This window comes from Botryllus schlosseri, chromosome 1 (assembly GCF_051294905.1).
Source record: "Botryllus schlosseri isolate E-star chromosome 1, Bs_hap1, whole genome shotgun sequence".
NCBI lineage: Eukaryota > Metazoa > Chordata > Ascidiacea > Stolidobranchia > Styelidae > Botryllus > Botryllus schlosseri.
Window position 1 is genome coordinate 23,027,275 of NC_137236.1, and position 18,563 is coordinate 23,045,837.

The 18,563-nt window shown below is 41.0% G+C and overlaps 1 protein-coding gene and 2 long non-coding RNA genes across 3 annotated transcripts in view; all 3 read right to left on the reverse strand.

Moving 5' to 3' along the window:
* LOC145434382 (uncharacterized) overlaps positions 1 to 18,563 on the reverse strand; it is a 75,144-nt gene that overhangs the window by 10,842 nt on the left and 45,739 nt on the right. The gene's annotated exons all lie outside the window — the stretch shown is intronic.
* Positions 2,788 to 7,355, reverse strand: LOC145438359 (uncharacterized). Its single transcript, XR_013914920.1, has 4 exons — positions 6,909 to 7,355; positions 6,694 to 6,780; positions 3,216 to 3,270; positions 2,788 to 2,915 (listed from the first exon to the last, which is right to left on the reverse strand). It is a non-coding gene; the product is annotated as an uncharacterized LOC145438359 (long non-coding RNA).
* On the reverse strand, positions 14,184 to 18,354 carry LOC145445273 (uncharacterized). The gene is made up of 2 exons (XR_013916942.1): positions 16,678 to 18,354; positions 14,184 to 16,646 (listed from the first exon to the last, which is right to left on the reverse strand). It is a non-coding gene; the product is annotated as an uncharacterized LOC145445273 (long non-coding RNA).

An 18,563-nucleotide genomic window follows, 5' to 3' on the forward strand; every position in this document is an offset into this window, starting at 1 on the left:
GTTCGAAGGGAAGTCTTTTCAAACTCTACTGTAAGGATCTCCATCTTCATTCCATTGCTCGCGGCATTATTTTGCAAGCAATCATTCCCCCTGTTGAAATTAAATTAAACAAAAATGAAATTTTATCATGGATTTTGCACTCGAGCACTCGAAACAGGACCACGGCCTCACTTTGTATAGTTAGTGGACCAATTTCATCAAAAACGCCTGTGGCATAGTCTGATAAATTTCGACAAGGCGTTTCCTATATGGTGCAGCCTTTCTCGTAATTTTGATTTTCGAGTCATTCTTCTGGTGACAGCAACGGACGGCAACCTGTTTCTGTCAATCAATCTTAGGTTACCTGTCGTATCTTTCAATGCATAATAGTCGGCACCCCCTCAACAACGTTCTGCTCCACGAGAATCATTGGCTAACTTAAATTAAATTGGGGCAATACATCGTCACGCCTATATAAACCTACAAAAATCGTGTGATCATACAATACCTAATAAACTTACTAGTCTTACCGAATTCTCTTAGATATATATATTAGGACGGAAACAATTTTCACGTCCTTTGGTGTTACAGAGGCGTGACAAGTTTATTTCGTCACACGGTGTGCGAGTCGCTTATCCTTGAGGAATGGATTCCTAGATGCCATTAAATGTGATGCGTTGCATCTTGTCATAACGTATCCAGACCTCGCAGAGTTGGGGAACGACTTCTAGCTCATAACATATCATGTTATAAATGTTGCGGAAGTAAACGGGGCCGGATTTATGGTGCTGCTTCATCCACACGATATCGATGATTTATATACGAATTGTCGCGTAATATAGACACGACCGTCACGTACCTTCGTTTGACGATGAGATCAGTGCTGTAGCGTAGTCAATACCTTTCCAGTATGGTTCAAAGCCCGGAAAGGTTCTGGTTTGAGTGGACGCGAACAATTTTGAAAGGCTCTCTTTGAACGCGACAGTTTACACGAGCCGATGACGTTACGTGACGTCCTAATGCTAATTCCAACCTTACATTTCCGTAAAGTCGTATGTATGTACGATTGTACGTACATGCACGTACACGATACGTAGCGACAATCCAGGCCTCATTATGCCATAATGTTGTGATACAGCAAAACTTTTTAAACATCTCCAAATGTATGAACTGGAACAATCAGATGCTCTAATAATGAGATCAAACCAATATCTTCCGTCGCTTGCCAACAAAATCGCCGGAGACTTGCAAAGGAATATAAGCTTACACCAGTGCTGTACAATCTTTTCGCTACGGTACACCCTTTTAACGTTTGCTAAAAATCTTGCACCCCTGACCACGTAATATACCGAGTGCATGGTGCGGCGAATCTAGGGCATGCTCGTCCATTTTGCTATACCCGGCCGCATTCCGTTTACATATATGGAACGGCTGCATTCCAGCAGAGAATCTTCATGGCCCATCTGGACGGCAATTACTCATGTAGGATCGGCTACCGGGATATTCGCACTGCGGAGAGCCCATGTAGTGTTCTGTGCCATCAATGATATCTTGAGATATACCTTGCGTAATAAAGTTTGTTTTGGTGGAAGTGGAGTTTTCCCGCATGCTTATATGCACCTAAATGGCGAGTATGAATATTATGAAAAGGTGCGGGAATCAGCATCTAGACGCGCGGAGCGGAAAATTTTTCTCAATCTAGTGAATGAATTCTGTCCATATTATTGGTAGTTCCGCATATTGCTGTCAAATGTTTATCCATTCTCAATCCATGTGATGAGATTAATTAGTAGAGCTGATCGAGGGGTTGTCTTCGAAACTCTCGGTTTATATTGCTCAGTTTGTTGCATATCGTTGCCCCCCGTCAGGATTATGAAAGGTACAATATATCACGCGACACACACGATTCAAACTTGGTATTTCTTTATGACGCACATCATTTTCCTCTGCGGTTCGCATTTATACGGTAGGGCTCAAATCGCAAGGACACTATGTCAGCCGATGTTATGAAGGAAATAGAATACACTAGGCCCGATTTTGACATAAATCTCCTGACTGGACATCTTCCGTTTAACGCGGTGTCTAAACCACCTTGGCCTGTACGACATATTTCCTTCATAACATCGGCTGACAACTATATGAAGTTCGATATCTGATTGACTGCTGGAGCGTGAAGCCCCTGTGGAAATTCCAATGCATTGCAGCTCAATTACGGTGGCGTTCTGAAGCAAACAGCTGCAGCCCAAATTTTTGTTTTGTTTTGCCCTTCAATTTGGGACCACATCATTTTTACAGTGCCGTGCCCCTTTAAGATTAATCAAAGTGTAAAACGGGTTTCTAGAGTTGCTACCGATATTACCACCTAAAGTCCTAAACAGATATACAATAGCCAACACCCCATTCGTTCGGATTTGGATTTTATGATAGAATATGCATACAAAATCAAGGCGGCTCCCGTACTCCTACTACATTTTTACAGTAGACAAAGATGTATTCTTGATATCAATTTCAGTGACTGGTGTAGGATAAACACAAATCGCTGACTACCTACACGTAGTTCATTTCGTTTTTGAGGCTGTATGATTTCGGGCCAAACTCACAGCAGAGAGTCACTAAATATTCAAAAACGGAAAGCTGAATATTTCGAGCAAACATTTATAATCAACAAAGTTAAATTGTGGAAATTAGCAAGCGCGTCAAATTTCGTGAGTACAATCAGCCTTCCGGGAGGTTCAATCTCATCTGACAACAACTCGTCGAGTAACCCTCCCCCTCTTGCCGTCTCACGACAACATTCGTAATATTTTTCATGTAGTTTTTATTCCAGGAATCAAATATAATATGATTACCCGAATGCATTTAATTCTTCCAAGTCTTGGATGTTGCTTCGTCTGCCCAAATAACTACAGATCAGTCCCGCGAAATTGTAATTTTGCCTGTAAATAATTGGACTGCAATAGATAAGTTGTCATGCAAAGGTGATTTTTTTTAACAATCATAAGAAATGACGTAGATGTCGTTGGGCCTGTTCACCTCGGGCAGACCTATATATGACGGACCTATATCTGATGTAACATTGTAACTGATGATTCCGGGATGTAAATTACGGATAAATTAGACGTGATGAACTAAGTGACTTAGATTTATTATTTGGATACAAAGAAATTGATAGTACATTCAACAATCGTACGCGAGTTGGTGACTGAGAAGCGACAGAATATATACATTACACTTACAGTTATGAATCGATTCTGTTTTTCTATAGTCCTGGATAATAAGAACTTTCGACACCTGCAAGAGTAAAAAGCTCGCATCACGGATTTCGCAAGAATAAGTGTGTTATGCAGTGTTATCGTAACGGGGCGGATATATATGTGTGAAATTTGACTCACGCTATCCTATCTTATTAGTAATGCGTAATTTGGCATATGGCCGTGACGGCTCTTTCTATAGGGCCGTGGTTCTCAATCTTTTAGTCTTAGCGGACCCTTTTTGACCCGTCACGGACCCCCGCATACCCCCAAAGTTGTGGTTTATTTTAGTTCTATTGTCGTGCAACCGTCATCTGTCCTGTGCATATATGAAATGAAGGAGAGTTAATAACAGCATAGAAATGACCATTCTTGCAAATAGGATCATAGCCTACTATTCTTGTAGAAATTGTGAAGAATTTCATTATTTCAAAGAAAAATTATATAGTTGAATTTCTTGAAATAAACGATGGTGGTTGAAATTCTGCGCCGTTTATTTGATATCAACGAGTGCCGATAATCCATTTCCACTATAAGATATAGGTGGTAGCGAATGTGGTAATAACGCGCAACGCGTCCCATGACAGTTTTGACTATGATCGCAACATATACGATACCAAAATCGGAGAAACTGATCTTTAGTGAACATGTAACGTTCACCATAGTCATTTCTATCTTGCAGATCACCTTGAAGTTACTTTGGAATATCGGTTATGCCTATCAGAGGAGAAAATGCATTTTTGCTGGGCAAATTATTTCCAAAACTACGACAATACATCTATAATCAGCAATAGTTTCGCATCGGTAGGATATTGGCGTTTTGGCAATCAAAATGAGTTTGCACAGTAGAATATTTCATCTGAGACGGCCATTCTGTTTTTGTGAGTAATGAAGTTTTGGCAGTTTTGATGCGAAACGGACAACAAAATCTGGTTATTACCATTCTGCAAATTTGGAGGTTTCGCGGACTCCCTGAAAATGCTTCGCGGAACCCTGGTTGAGAATCACTCCTATATGGCAACTGGGACAGTGCCGCACTTGAAATTATGTGCTATAACAATTATTTACCATTCATAGACGCACAGCAATCAATGTATGCCGATAACAAAATTACGGCAAAAATAGCATATCTTGGAAGTTTTCGCTTGTAAACGCGTATGAGGGGCATATATAACTCATAATAAGCATATTAGGACATATTATCCTCTAAATTCATCTTCTTACTAGGGCGATTTTTTATCATATCGAAATAACTCGAAATTTTGCCAAGATTGCAGCGTTATTTTCAAAATTGTCAAAAGTGTTTACAGAATCAAAATTTTCTGCAAGCGACATTTCGTTTATATCAGTGGTTCCCAACCTTTTTCGACCCATCGCCCCCTTTTCAAGGTCAACACCGATCATCGCCCCCCAAATTTTGTGTACCGAAAATTGGGCATACAAACTGTAATCACCGGCGGGTTGCCTAAAAAAAAAGGTCAAATTTTCGGCTCGATGTCCAATTTGAAACACTTTTGTAACTAAATTTCCGTGGGTTAACTAAAGAAAAAAAAAGGTAAGCCGTTTTGACGCGTCATCGCCCCCCCCCTTATCGCCCCCTTCGCTATTTTCGCCCCCCGTCGCCCCTTTTGTTCATTTTCGCCCCCTGTCGCCCCCTTCGTCATTTTCGTTGGGAACCACTGGTTTATATCGTAGGTGTTTTCACTGTCGATAAATCATAGCCTACATCAAGGGTCGGAAACATTTTTCGTCAAAAGAGCCATATTGACCCTATATTTTCAAATGTAAAACTGAAGGAACCATACGATGAAATTCAATTGACTGCTACGTCACAAGTGAAGATTCGTGACGCCATGTTGTCACGAAATCGAATTTAATTTCATGTGTTTCCTCGTATGCACCATATTTTAGTGTATACAATGTTGTGATGTTATAACGTATGCACTAATAACCTGGTTGACGGACGTCTGACCGTGCAACGTATTGAACAAAGGCGACTGGGCATTAGTAGCCTATAATCATACAGGCGTCACCGTGTCTGCTTTCCCTCTGATTAATCAACACATTCTTCAATACAAGATTTCAATTCGTACAATAGTGGACACGGGACATTATGATAATATATAATATATTGACATCTTTCTTTTTGTCACCATATTGCACCATATTCGTGTCGAACCTGACGGATTTGATTTGTCTGAGGTATTCCACGAAATAAGTTTTGCTCGGAAAATCTATTGCATTAGCCTGATAATATTGAGCAAATATGAGCATCTAATATTTGCCATAAAGTTCAAGATTTTCAGTTAATGAGCTTCCATTCTTGCTCCTCCTATCCATGATGAATCGATGTTTGGACCTCATACAAACATAATGGTATGCCCGTCGGTATAAAAAAATTCAAAACTGTGGGACGATATTGATAAATAATGGGAAAAGGTGACTAATTGGAAATTTATCGGCAAAAGCGCCATTGGATCCCGACCACGGGGACCTTTTTCGAACGAAGAGTCATATTGGCTCAATCTTTTAAATTGTAACTCCCAAAGAGCCATACATGCAAATCAATTGTTACACCACAATTGAACAATCGTGACGTATTGGTAGCACAAATATATAGGATTCGTAGTGCATCATAATTTCTGCCGACATGTCGGGAGCGAAGCATGTCACTACAGCAGTACATACCCACCGTGTGATACGTCAGTGACGTGGGGTTAAAGAAGGCAAACGAGGCAGTGCCTCAGAATGAAAGACTAGATCATGGCCATTTTATTCCCCAAATCACAGAATTTTCGTAATGATCGTTCGGAAATAAAGCGCTAAAGGTGGGGTAAGACTCAAATGAGGCACAGAGCCTCACCTGTGACAACGCAACTCATCGTAAATAGGTTAGAATTTGTAATAGCGGTCACTTCCATGGGATTTTATTTCTCGGTGTAGATTAGGAAGAAACAGTGTATTTGAAAACTGCATCGTCCTGCCAGTGTCGCCATGTCTGCTGTTCTCTTTCGTCAATAAAGGTCTCGTGCAATCCGCATTTGGAGGCAAGCGATGGTTGATCAATCGGACTCGCGAGTGGTGTTAGTCACCCGTGCGTCAACAACTTAAATCTGGGGATTTTGAAAAGAAGACACTGCGAGCCCCTAACCATGAATACCCCACTGTCTTTGACCTCTCAAAGGCATGTGTGTGCTGCCAAGAGAATAATTAATCCCGCTGTCATGAAAATTTACTAACATGATGCTGCAATATTGATAAATTAAGTACAGAAAGAATCATATCTGAAATAGCCATATTTTATATCCAAAAGAGCCATATATGTCTCGTGAGCCAATATGTTGCCAACCACTGATCTAGGGAGTAATCAGTACAGTTAGATACGCAAAATACGTATTACGCTTATTTCGACAATGTAACGGCCATGATATTTACTTTTTCGAGACAATGGCATTGGACTTACCTGGGCAACCAGGGACCCAATATGCATCAATGCAGCCAGTTCCACTCCATTTAAGAGGTTTAGGGCAATGACGCAAGTACTTCATACCTACGCAGCAAACGGAATGTACAGTTAATGGACAGTGTGGGTGACAGTCGCACACGTTTTTAAATTAGTCGATTACTTGTGTTCATCGACATTAATTCGACATCGGATCAGAATAAATTGATACGAACCAAGTGAGCATATGTAGAAATCGCTGCTACAATCAGCAACTGAGTAATATTGGCGATCTGTGCAACTGAATGTTGTAAATATAAAAAAAGGATATCCTTCAATGACAGATATATTTCCTGTAGAAATGCAAAGGAGTGGAAATTTCCCAAACGGCAATATATATTAATACCTTATATTATATTAATACGTCATTAACCATGTAAGAGCCATGCCAAACTAGTTTCTGTCGCATATTTAAAATCAAACGAACGATCATCGCAGACAGCAGTACAATCTTTAGTCGAATAATGATCAATAACATGGCGTCAACCTATAATGTTTAATGTTTATACTGCAGCAGCCCGATTGGAGCTTTAAATCTGGTGCGAATTTTGTTTCTTTATTGAGTTTTTTGGTCATACGACTCGAGTTGAAACCGAATTATTCTCTGAACTATGTAATCCAGACTCTAGCTAGCTAGAACGTAAAGGCTGACGTGAATTCAATCTTTGATTTTAATCGTTCATCGGTAGTGACATTCGAACGCGGCAGGGTACGTTAGAGTTCAACGAAATAAGACGATTTTTTAATCGCATCGCAAGTCATGCCATTTGCAATCACGTGTATCTTATCGCATTCATCCAAAAGATACGCCGCGTTGTACAGCGTAATAGCGTATGATTTCCACGAATTCGGTCGGCTAAGGCGCTGTGTTGTTGTTGTCTTTTTATCGTCATCATGGTGTTTCTCGACTACAGTGGTCATTTACACCAGGCCGATTTTACGAGGATGAGTTGGCGCTGTGAGTGTGCTAAGCAATGCTCATGCTAAACGTGAGGACAATACAGTCCAAGTCATGTGTAAAGCTTATTCATTATCGCTATGCTGCAACGAAAAAAGGATATATTTCCAAACATATACGCTGCACTTACCTGATTCCAACACTGCAATAGTTACGTTACGATAACAAGATACAAGATCACCGACATATTTTAAAGTGATTTAATTGCTATCGATATACTTTATTGAGCTGAAAAATACTAATTCAATTCTTGACGACAGGAGATGCCTGCAGTAGTCTATCAAATCATTGGCTTATGCATTATAAAATCAGTGCGTATGAAACTTGACTGGACGCGCCCCCATGACGGGTAAGATCTTGTCCAATTAAAACATCGCATCACTGTACATTTGGAAATGCGTTTAGGCATTGCAGCTTGCGTCCAAGGTTTGAACATCTATTGCAACCGCGTAAAGTAACTTTCATCAATTGGATTTAATGGAGTGGGATTTTCTTCACTATGTCAAATATAATGCCTCTGTAACTCAGCGGGAGTCCTTCTTATAGGGCAAAATCTACTGCTATGGTCACTGTTTTAGACTTTACTTTAATAGATGTAGGAGCCAAAGCTGGTTATGTAGAAAATACAGAAATTATAGTCTGCAACTCTGCATATATATGTGATTAGATAGATCGTCATGATATATCGCCACACAATAAGTGATTAACACTAGAACTAACGAAACTTCGAACTACCTAAAACTACCTTGTGGCTTTTTGACGCATGTTGAATCTTCTTCGATTAAATGCATTTACCGGAGCTAAAAATCGGCACAAATCTCAACAAACGGCATCAGAAACCATTGTTTATTGCGCTCACAGCTACTTGCAATATTTTACATACACCTCAGGTCAACACTTATTAAACAAATCGCCGTTTTTTGCTGTAACATATAAGTGTTGCTCTGGTGCGCATTTGGTATTTGAGCACGTTCTTTAAAAATTTTGAGTAGGTTCCAGATCCGCCTTAGCCACATCATCATTGTTGGTTATTGCTGACATATCATAAAGCTTATCAGACAAGATTTGCATATTTTTATAGTATCGGCATTTTGGCACGTAGAAGATCATTCACATTCTAAGAAAACATGCACGGACCATCGTCGACTTGTTGGTACCGTCATAGAATACTGCCTTACATCCTGACCAATAATATCACCCTGGTTTTGCTTCGTTATAACATTTAACCCTCACTGTTTTCTTGTTTGTGTTGTTTCTGAAGGAAACAGTTACCTCCTGTTGGAGTGAACTCAATATATATGTGTACAACTTCGATCTCTACACTGTCATCTCGCCGTTACGCTTATCAACAAGATGATAGCTTTGAAAAGTGTGGCTATATGAAGCTGCCTGTGTTCCTTCTGGTCTTGGGTAGCTTCAAGCAACTTTTGACAATAGTGTCAACTGGGACTTCGTTTGCTTCTCCAAGCGTATACAGCCACATTCACGTAACATTGCTTCGAGATGGATTACATCAGACTCTTCACATCACTATGCTTGGCAAATGCATAGATTATGGAAGACGTGTGCTATCCTATACTTTCCTAAATATGAGACGCCCTTGTACAGATACTTGGTAGCAGCAGCGTCCACCATCTGACATTTTACCCCAATTATTTGCTGGCATTTCGACCATGTAATGAACGAGAACAATATTATTTTTATCGAGTCCGCACCTTTTTGTTACTCCTTATGTCAATAGAAAGCTCATGACCTCCATAAACCTGTTCTTCGAGAGGGCCTGACTAAACATAATGCACCCATGCCCTCAGTCCTCATATGCATTCAATTCACTAGATTCAGCTCACTATCCCCTCGAAGATCCATCTCGTAGACCGGAGCAAAGGCCCTTTGCCCTTGTACAACCCTAGTATATTAGTATGGACAATACAGAAATATAATATTACAGAGCTTTGGTGACTCGGAACGAGGAAGATCCGGGGCCTTCAATTACAAGGGATGTTGTTGCTAATACAGTTAGACCAAGTCGATATTAACAAAGTTTTGTTGTTACAAACGGCTTTTCTGCGTTTATCAGATACATAACCACTTTCAAGAATATGAAACTGCGATGCCTGAAGGTAGAAAAACTGTAATGAGTCAAAAAAGCCACTCGGTAGTTCTAGGTCAGTGGTTCTTAACCTTTTTTCCTTCAGCGCCCCCTTTCAAAAATTATCGTGCTCCAGCGCCCCCCCCCCCAACTTCATACTGTAAGGAATTTAATAAAGACAATGAGTAAGAGGGAGGGCCGTAACAGCACTTCGTCAACCCCCTAAAAATGATTGCCTTGCGCACCAATAGCGTGATAAACCGAACTTCTGAGGGCTTCGCCCCCACGAACCCCCTATCGTTATTTCGATGGTCAGCAAAGTTCGTGTGGCCTGGTCGCCCTAGGTACCAAAATTTTCTATAGTGCATGAATGAATAGGTGGTAATTACATATATAAGTCGCGATAAACTGAGTGAGCTGTTGTATAGGAAGATAAAGGGCACGTAATTAATAATTAAACATATTCGGGCGTGCCCGCAGGTACAAGTATCCGTTACCAGGACCGTAACAGCACTTCGTCAGCCCCCCCCCCTCCAAACAAAAAACGTTGGTCCTTGGCCCCCATCGGGTGATACACCAAGCTTCCGGGGGACTTCACTCCCAGACCCCCATTATAGGCTGTCCTCTATTTGCTGAAAGCCTATTAGGTATCTACATTGGGTGTCCATTTACTGATGCAGCTATTCACGCCTAGTCGCGCGAGGCGCGAAAAATTCCACTAATTAATGATTGAATTGGTCAATATCATCAGGAATTGCATGTAAATTGAGATTAATTTTTATCCTCTCTCTGCTCACGTGAACACATTTACCGGTAGAGCTGAGTCAGGTGCAATGTTCCCTCTAAGCTGCGCACGTGCGCAGTGCTGACACGGTCTCTGGGCACAGAAAATCTACGTTGCGCACAACAAATCCGAAGTTATCACCTTTTTTAAGTCGATACGCACTATTGTCCAGGGGTCAGCGCAGTGAGTTGTTGAGTGTGCGCAGACTCATCAAAACTTAACGCGAACATTGTGAGGTTTCTTGGAAACTGTAGGGCCTGTTACTAATAATTAAACATATTCGGGCGGGCGAACCCGTTGGTATGACTTCGTTGCATGATGTTATTTCGTGACCCCCTGTCTGCAATACCAAAAAATATAGAATCGCTCAACGGGGATATCGCCCAACAGGAATATCCCTGTCGCCCAATCGTACTAAACTAAAAGACGCACACGATTTCGGATTGGTATTTCTTCACTGACATACGTCTTCTGGGGTTCAGATTGCCAAGACAGGAACATTCGGTGTCAGTCATTTAGGCGCCCATGGGCAATTAAACCTATATGTATTTTGAAGGCTATATGTAACGAAGTTTTCGGTGTTAATTTGCTCTGAATACTCATTAAGGATATGTCATATCACCACATCATCTACTGCGAAGCCATTTTTCTCCAGCGCCCCCCATACCGCCCCCCTGAGCCCAGCGCCCCCCATATCGCCCCCTGAGCGTTTCCGCCCCCCTTCAAAATCGCCAGCGCCCCCTGGGGGGCGCTGGTGGCAAGGTTAAGAACCACTGTTCTAGGTAGTTCTGTGTATAACTTTTTTATTTGTACTAGATGAGTGATAAAAATCATAGGTAAGGTGACCTACAGAAAATAAATAAAAGTCAAGAAGTTTCAGCCGAACAGCGTAAGATTTGACTGAATGCGAGCTCTTCAAAAATGAAAATGCGTCAAAAAAGCCACTTGATCGTTCTAGTGTTAAACGTATAGCGAAGGCCCAGCAAAGTCATTCAGCAGTACTGATGAACGGGCATTGTACACTTCCAATATATTGAAGCTGTTACATACGGAACTTTCAATGGACTATAGTGTTTATTCGTGAAAGCAGTGATCACCAAAAACGATAAATTCAATAAATAGCTTACATCATGATTCAAATTTTTGCATTCAACTAAATATCAAAATTTCAACAACTCCTGGATGAGTCTTCTTAATGTATGTTTATTGCAATAATTAGCTGTGATTCTTCGCTCACGCATAATTCTGTTAAATACGCGAGCGGACATTTACTGGTGACAGCAATAGACGGTGACCTGACTATTTTGATCATTCTCGTGTTCCCTGTAGTATCTTTCAATGTATAATATTCGAGATCTTCTCTACAACATACTGCTCAACAAGAATCATTGCTTAAATTAAATTAATTCAGAGCAAGACATCGTCACGCCTATATGGATTCAGTGATCAATCCCTGATTCATAAAATTACTAGTCTTGTCGAATTCTCTTATAGATATACATACGACGGATATTTTTTGTCACATCTGGTGGTGTTACGGAGGTATTACAAGTTTATTTCATCACGCGGTGTGCGAGTCGCATATCCGTGAGAAATGTATCCGCGGATGGCATTACAAGAGATGCGTTGTTGCTTGATGTAACGTATCCTGGTCTTGCAGAGTTGGGGAACGACTACTAGATCATTACATCTCATGTTACAGATCTTCTTCTCACGTAGTAGAAAATGGTTCCTATGAAAGGATTTAGGGCCTAATCTACACCATATGGATTATTTATATCATGTTCGTGCATTTTACGTCGGTATCGTCTGTCTCTTATCTGTATAGGATTAGTAATCACCACTAATCATTATTTACATATGTATCGTACTGTGTACCTCACCCTTGTGTTTTTTCCTCTGTCGTCATTCGTTTAACTGCACTCTCGATCATTATTGCCTTTAAAGATACTGCGCTGATAATATACTGATTTCATATTGGAACCTTGTCGTATGCGGTATTGCTCCAAGAAGGCTACGAACATATCAATTTGTACGAAAATAGCTTGGAACATAAACACGGCTGTCACGCAACTTCGTTTCGAGAATGAGATCAGGGCTGTAGCCTATAGTCAATACCTTTCCTGTATTGCGCGAACTCTTGAAAGGTTCTGGTTCGTATGAAATAGAACCTATTCGAAAGGTACCCTCTTAACGCGACAGTCAACACAAATCTTTGACGTTACTTGAAGTCGTATTGCTTATTCCAACTCTTCATTTTCGTAAAGTCGGATATTCATGCACGTTAGGGTTGTTCAAAATTCGGAAAATATTTGGAATACTGCGTATCCATGGCTTACTCTGTAGATTATTGTTGAAAACAATGATGGGCCTGAAAAAATCTCGCAAGAAAGTCGGTAAGATTTGTCTACACGCGTTTGAAAGTCGTTGTTGAAGAGTGGGCGGGCCACCGAAAGCAGAGTTCAGAATAGGCGGGCAATCACGAAAGCACGGTTCTTGATTGGGTAATTGATGAGACGTTAGTAGTACTGTAACACGTGTTCTCTGAATGCTTTAGAGTTGATGGCAGTAGTTTATGATATGGAGCAACAATATTGCAGTCGTGGCAGAGGCAAAACGGCGAAACAGTGCTTCACATGTAACCAGCAAGTGTTTCCCATGAACACGATCAAATTTTATAAACGTCAAAATTGTATTTTTTGCCTGTGGAGAGACTGATATTAGGGTTGGATGCGCGTTAGGGTCAAAGTTGGGGTCAGGGTATCCCAAGATTAGGTTTGGTGGAGGAGGTATTAAGGTAAGAGGAGAGGATGTTGGGATAGGGGGATATTAGGGTTAGGTGAGGGTTAATGTGGGTTAGGGTATTCCAAGATTAGTGTTGGGGAAGGGGGATATTAGGGTTAGGTGAGGGTTAATGTGGGTTAGGGTATTCCAAGATTAGTGTTGAAGAAGGGGGATATAAGGGTTGGAGTTGGGTTAGGGTCCCGAGCTTGCCCGGTTGGGGTTATAATTGTCGCCCGATATACCTGAAATTCTCCATTTAATGTTATATTCCTCTAAATCTGAACGGGACATTTAGAGGTAAACGGTAAACATTAGGAGCATGAAAACATTCCCGATGCATTCCTTATGGGTCTAAGGGCGACAATTTAGTTTTTGTTTAGAGCACGTTAGGGTTGTTCAGAATTGACCGACTTTCAAAAAGTCTAGGTTTTCAGTCCGTTTCCCATGCCTTATACCTTAAAAACAATATCTGGCAACTTTTTTTTGTAATTCATCCCCTGCATCCGTGTGCACATTGAGCTGGAAAAATAGCAGCTGAAAATAGGGGATTGCCCTAAAATCTGAGTGTCACGATTTTACCTAGCCTAGTTAAAGTGACATATAACATGGATTTATGCAGCTGTTGCGGTTTGGAGTGCTACAAAACCCCACTATATAAGGCATTCCTAGTTCAGGATATCATTTCCATGTCCCACACTGCCTTAGAACTGCTCAAAACTACCTAAAACTGATAGTCATTTTGTTGGATCACATATCCTACACCCCTCAAACCTACCCGGCACTGTTCATCAATTTCCTGGATCCCCATGTGCAAGAATACAACTGTAAATGTAGCATCCACTCACAGCCACATAATAAACATCACAGGAAACGAAAAAATAAGGCAAAGAAAGAGATCAACTTGGCAAAATATTACATAAATCAGGTGGATGAAATGGTTGCTTTCGAGAAATCTGCATATCTGTTCCGGTGATCTTCCACAGCTTGTAGGAGGCTCGCTCGCTGTTTTTTGTCATCCGTTATGAACGCAGCATAGTCGGTATTCAATTTTGCCATACGCTCTGCTGCATCATTAACTACTTCAACAGTATTCACAAATTCTTGAGCACTCACGAAATCCGGATCAGTATGTCATTCCGAAACTGGAAGACTCAACCAATCATGTTCCACATGTATAGCATCAACTAGAAACCACGATTCTGGCCCAATCAAATCGACCATACTCATTGACTCAGAGACAGAGTCAGAGATCAGACTGAGAGGCATACCTCTGCGAAATTTTTCAGGGATTGGCATTTTCAGCAATTTAGCAGCCATCGCTTCCTTCAGTTTGTCAGGAATCTTTGGATTAGCCGAGAACATGGTAAATACCACCATTTCCTCAGTTAGATACCAATGATGTTTTCGCAATTTGTTGTATGCCACATCAGCAACAGTGAGATCGCATAATGAAAAGTTTTTCATGTCATGATGGAATTTGAGATCATTCCAAGGTGCGTCACATGCAATACCAGTTTTCAACCAAGCTGGAACATAAAACAAAGCAATGAATGTATTGATTCGTTCCAACTTTTCAATGAACTCTTCAGAATAGTCCATTTGCTCACTCCACATGAACATTTTTTGACAGTACAGGACTTGACTCATCCATCTAGCGCTATGAGTAGCACCAGGCTTGCGAAAACGATGATCAACATATTTGTCATCCAAAATAGCCAAGGTGCCTGTTGCACATTCTCTGTAGTCATCTCTTATCAAGACTTCTTTCTGCTTTCCATCATTGAGTTTCATCAGTGGAATTATTTCTTGCTTTGCTTCATCAGCTTTCATCGCCAACCAGCTGCCTTCAATTAACTTCAGCGTTTTATAGCTTCTTGATTTATCAATATGTTTCCACTTCTTCTTGAAGGTATTAAAATCCGTATTTTCAGGGCCTGTGGTTGTCGATCCAAACAAACACTTCAAACCTCTCGAATGACCAGTTCATAAATATGATGGCGACAGGCATTGTAGAAAACTTTCCTGTTAATCAATTCTTCAAGTAACGGAACCGCACCTTTGTTTTTACCAGTGTTTGAGGATGTTGTGTCAAACACAAGAGCTCTAACAGATTTTGTTAAATTCCAAAGTTCCAGCAGTTCAAATGCTGCATCAGCCTGTGCTTTTCCTGTAGCACTTTCCAGAGTTTGAATGCCAAGAAGTTTCCCTTTCTTAAATGCGCCGGAATACGCAGACGATGCGAGCACTGCCAAGGCCTCAAATTGATATCCTAGACGACTCTTAGTGAGCTTTCCATCCCAGTGCAATGCAATGTGCTCTGGTGGATTGGTGGATATTTTTTCTAAGATAGATTCGGAAATTTTCAAACGATGCGTCGTCGATAGGTCCCAGATCTTGAAAGATGGAAGTCATTAGGGTTGCCATCGCCAGCTTTAATCAGTGCTGCAGTTATCATGGTAGCGGCATTATCACTGACTTGCAAGCGATCAAAAACCTGGCATAGGTCTTCGTCGCTGAATAGGTTTACAGGAGCTTTTAGAGTCACAAATTTAGCGGAATGACCAGATGTCGACTGTGCAAGTTCAAAATCAGTGCTGTGAGAAGTGTCAGCCACCTGTGAAGATATAGATGAGCTCTCTGCAAATTCACCTTCGCTACTTGATGCTGGTGCAGACTCTCTTGCACTCATGGTCCGTCTCTTTTGTTGCATGATTTTCGCTTTCAACACTTTATCTTTGCCACCGATCGTTGCTAATCTCGGACCCCTTTGATCCTGATAAAATGCTATGTCTTCACGTTTTTTTTATCGTCAGAAAGAAGTCTACTTGCTTCAATTGTCGCTATCGCGTCAGGGGCTCCTATATCCCATAGCTTACTCAGTTTGGCTTCAAAGTCGCTTTGTTTTTTTGATACATATTGCCGGCCTGCAGTTTTCTTTAGTGGTTGTTTCCATACTGTTTCCAATCTTTTAGTGGCATTGACTTTTGTGATAGTCTTTATGCCAGCAAGTAACCAAAAACCGATCACTTCATCTACTGCGATCTGGATGTGTGACTTGACTGGTTCATTTTTTTAAAATGAATGCTCTCTCAGGTGTAGCACATATTGCATAACTTGCCTCAGAGTGGGCAACTTCGATCCCGTAATGGCTTCCTCAAATGGCCCAACTAAGAAATGCTGTGTCTGCGATGGTGTTCTTCTAGTTTTCTTCGGTACTGCTGCACTAGATGACGATTTTTTTTTTCAGACATTTCGCACTACAGCTAATCCTAGAAAAACAGATATACATAAACTCTAAACTCAGTCAAGCAACAAAGAATAGTGGAAAACATTTCAGTTCTTTTAGAGTTTTAGGTCGAACACATACTGCATAACTTGCACAGGAGTAGCCAGATTAGATCCAGTTATAGATTATCGAAGCTAGTTATTCCTAAATTGGAAAAACTCATACCAGTATATTGATATCTTGGGATATAACAAAAAATTTAGAGCAACCGACTGGCGGTTTTCCCCAGTCACTGGAATAGACATTTGCAAGCTTTGTTTCTATCCCAGTAGAAAGGAAAAGAGTATCAGGTCTATTATATCAAATAGTTGTATACTGCTATAATACTATGTTCACTAATCACGCGCTAAACTCGCTAATAGCATGAGTCAAAACGCCGCCTGATAAGTCCTGAACCTCTATCGTAAACACAGTCCATCAACAACAAAGCAGCAAGGCACCTGACTAATCAATGATCCCCGTTTCACAGCCGTGCTCAGCGCTTCATCAGCGCTAGAACATACCAGTGATGAGCGGAGTCTGCTTTTTGAGACTCCGAGTCCCTCCGACAACTTTGGTCTCTGAGGCAAAGTCCTTCCGACTCCGAGGAGCTCAATCCCAGACTCCGAGATAACCCGAAGAATCTTGTCCAGTCTCCGAAACATCCATATCGGTAGAGGTAGTTACTCAAAAACATTGTCGAATAATCCCAATGATAGCAACTCTTAGTTCCTCTGACAGCTTCCGCTTCAAAGATGAAGCCTCCTCATCCAACTTACGTTTCACCATAAATCTGGATGGCACTTTCTGCACTCACTTTGCCATGCATTGCCCCAATTTCGATCAAGGCATCAGCCATCTGCTTAAGGCCCTTCCCCTCAACAGAGCTCAGTGGTCTCATATCATGGGATACAAAGGAGACAACACCACGGCAAACCTTCTCCTTTGATTTCTCGCTTACTTTTTTGTTGGAAGAAAGAAAGGAACTTATCTTCAACTGCGATCCATTCTTCTTACACGCTTCGATATGTCTTCGAAGATGCGACGTACCACTTGTCAAATTGTGATGCTTTAGCTGAACATTGCAATTTTGACATCTCGCAAACCCAGTATACTGGCCATCATTATCATGCATCGGAGTGAAATCCTTCCACACGTCACTTTTTTCTGCCTCTTTGTGGGTAACCCACTTGACGTCGACAGGGAAAAACCAGTCAGTCCGAACTAACTACCACTAACATCGACGATCACATCACAGGTTTCAGTAAATTAAGTTCCGCATCGCCAAGAAACAGTTGCTGGAGCTGCACTAAACAGATATGATGCATCACTGACGCACCGATCGACGCTCCTTGGAGTTGACTAAATGACTATTGACTTCCAATTTCAAAGCAGCTACATGATATCTGGAATTTGGAGTTTGAGACAGACCAGCAGCAGAAACTTGTTTACGGTGCTGATTTTTCTTATCACATCAAAGTCATTTCTCAATCAAACCAAACATTACATGACGAAAATTCAGAAGAGTTCTGGATGACTGATTACGTCAATCAATATTGAAGGAAGCGTAGTTGATGCGAGCTGCGAGCAGAGCAAAGCAGACGGTTGTAGTTATTTAGTGTGGCTGTTCAGAAATTCGGAATATTTTGTTTTTACAGGGCAAGATCAGCTTACCTTAGTGATTTATGTATTGTTGAAATCTTTGAAACGGGCTTAGATGCTGGTATGCCTCTGTGAGCGGATCTTACTATCGAAAATTCGTCGCACCGTCATTAAATCATTATAACACATTGCATAAGTTATTATTGTTTCAATCCAGAAACTTGCTTGTTGTATCTATATTTCTCACAGATATAAAAGTAATATTGATGTAACACTTATTTTCGATATATCTCTCACTGCAAAGTGCAAGTACGATGAAAGTTGCGAAAAGTTATCACAAAAGTGGTAT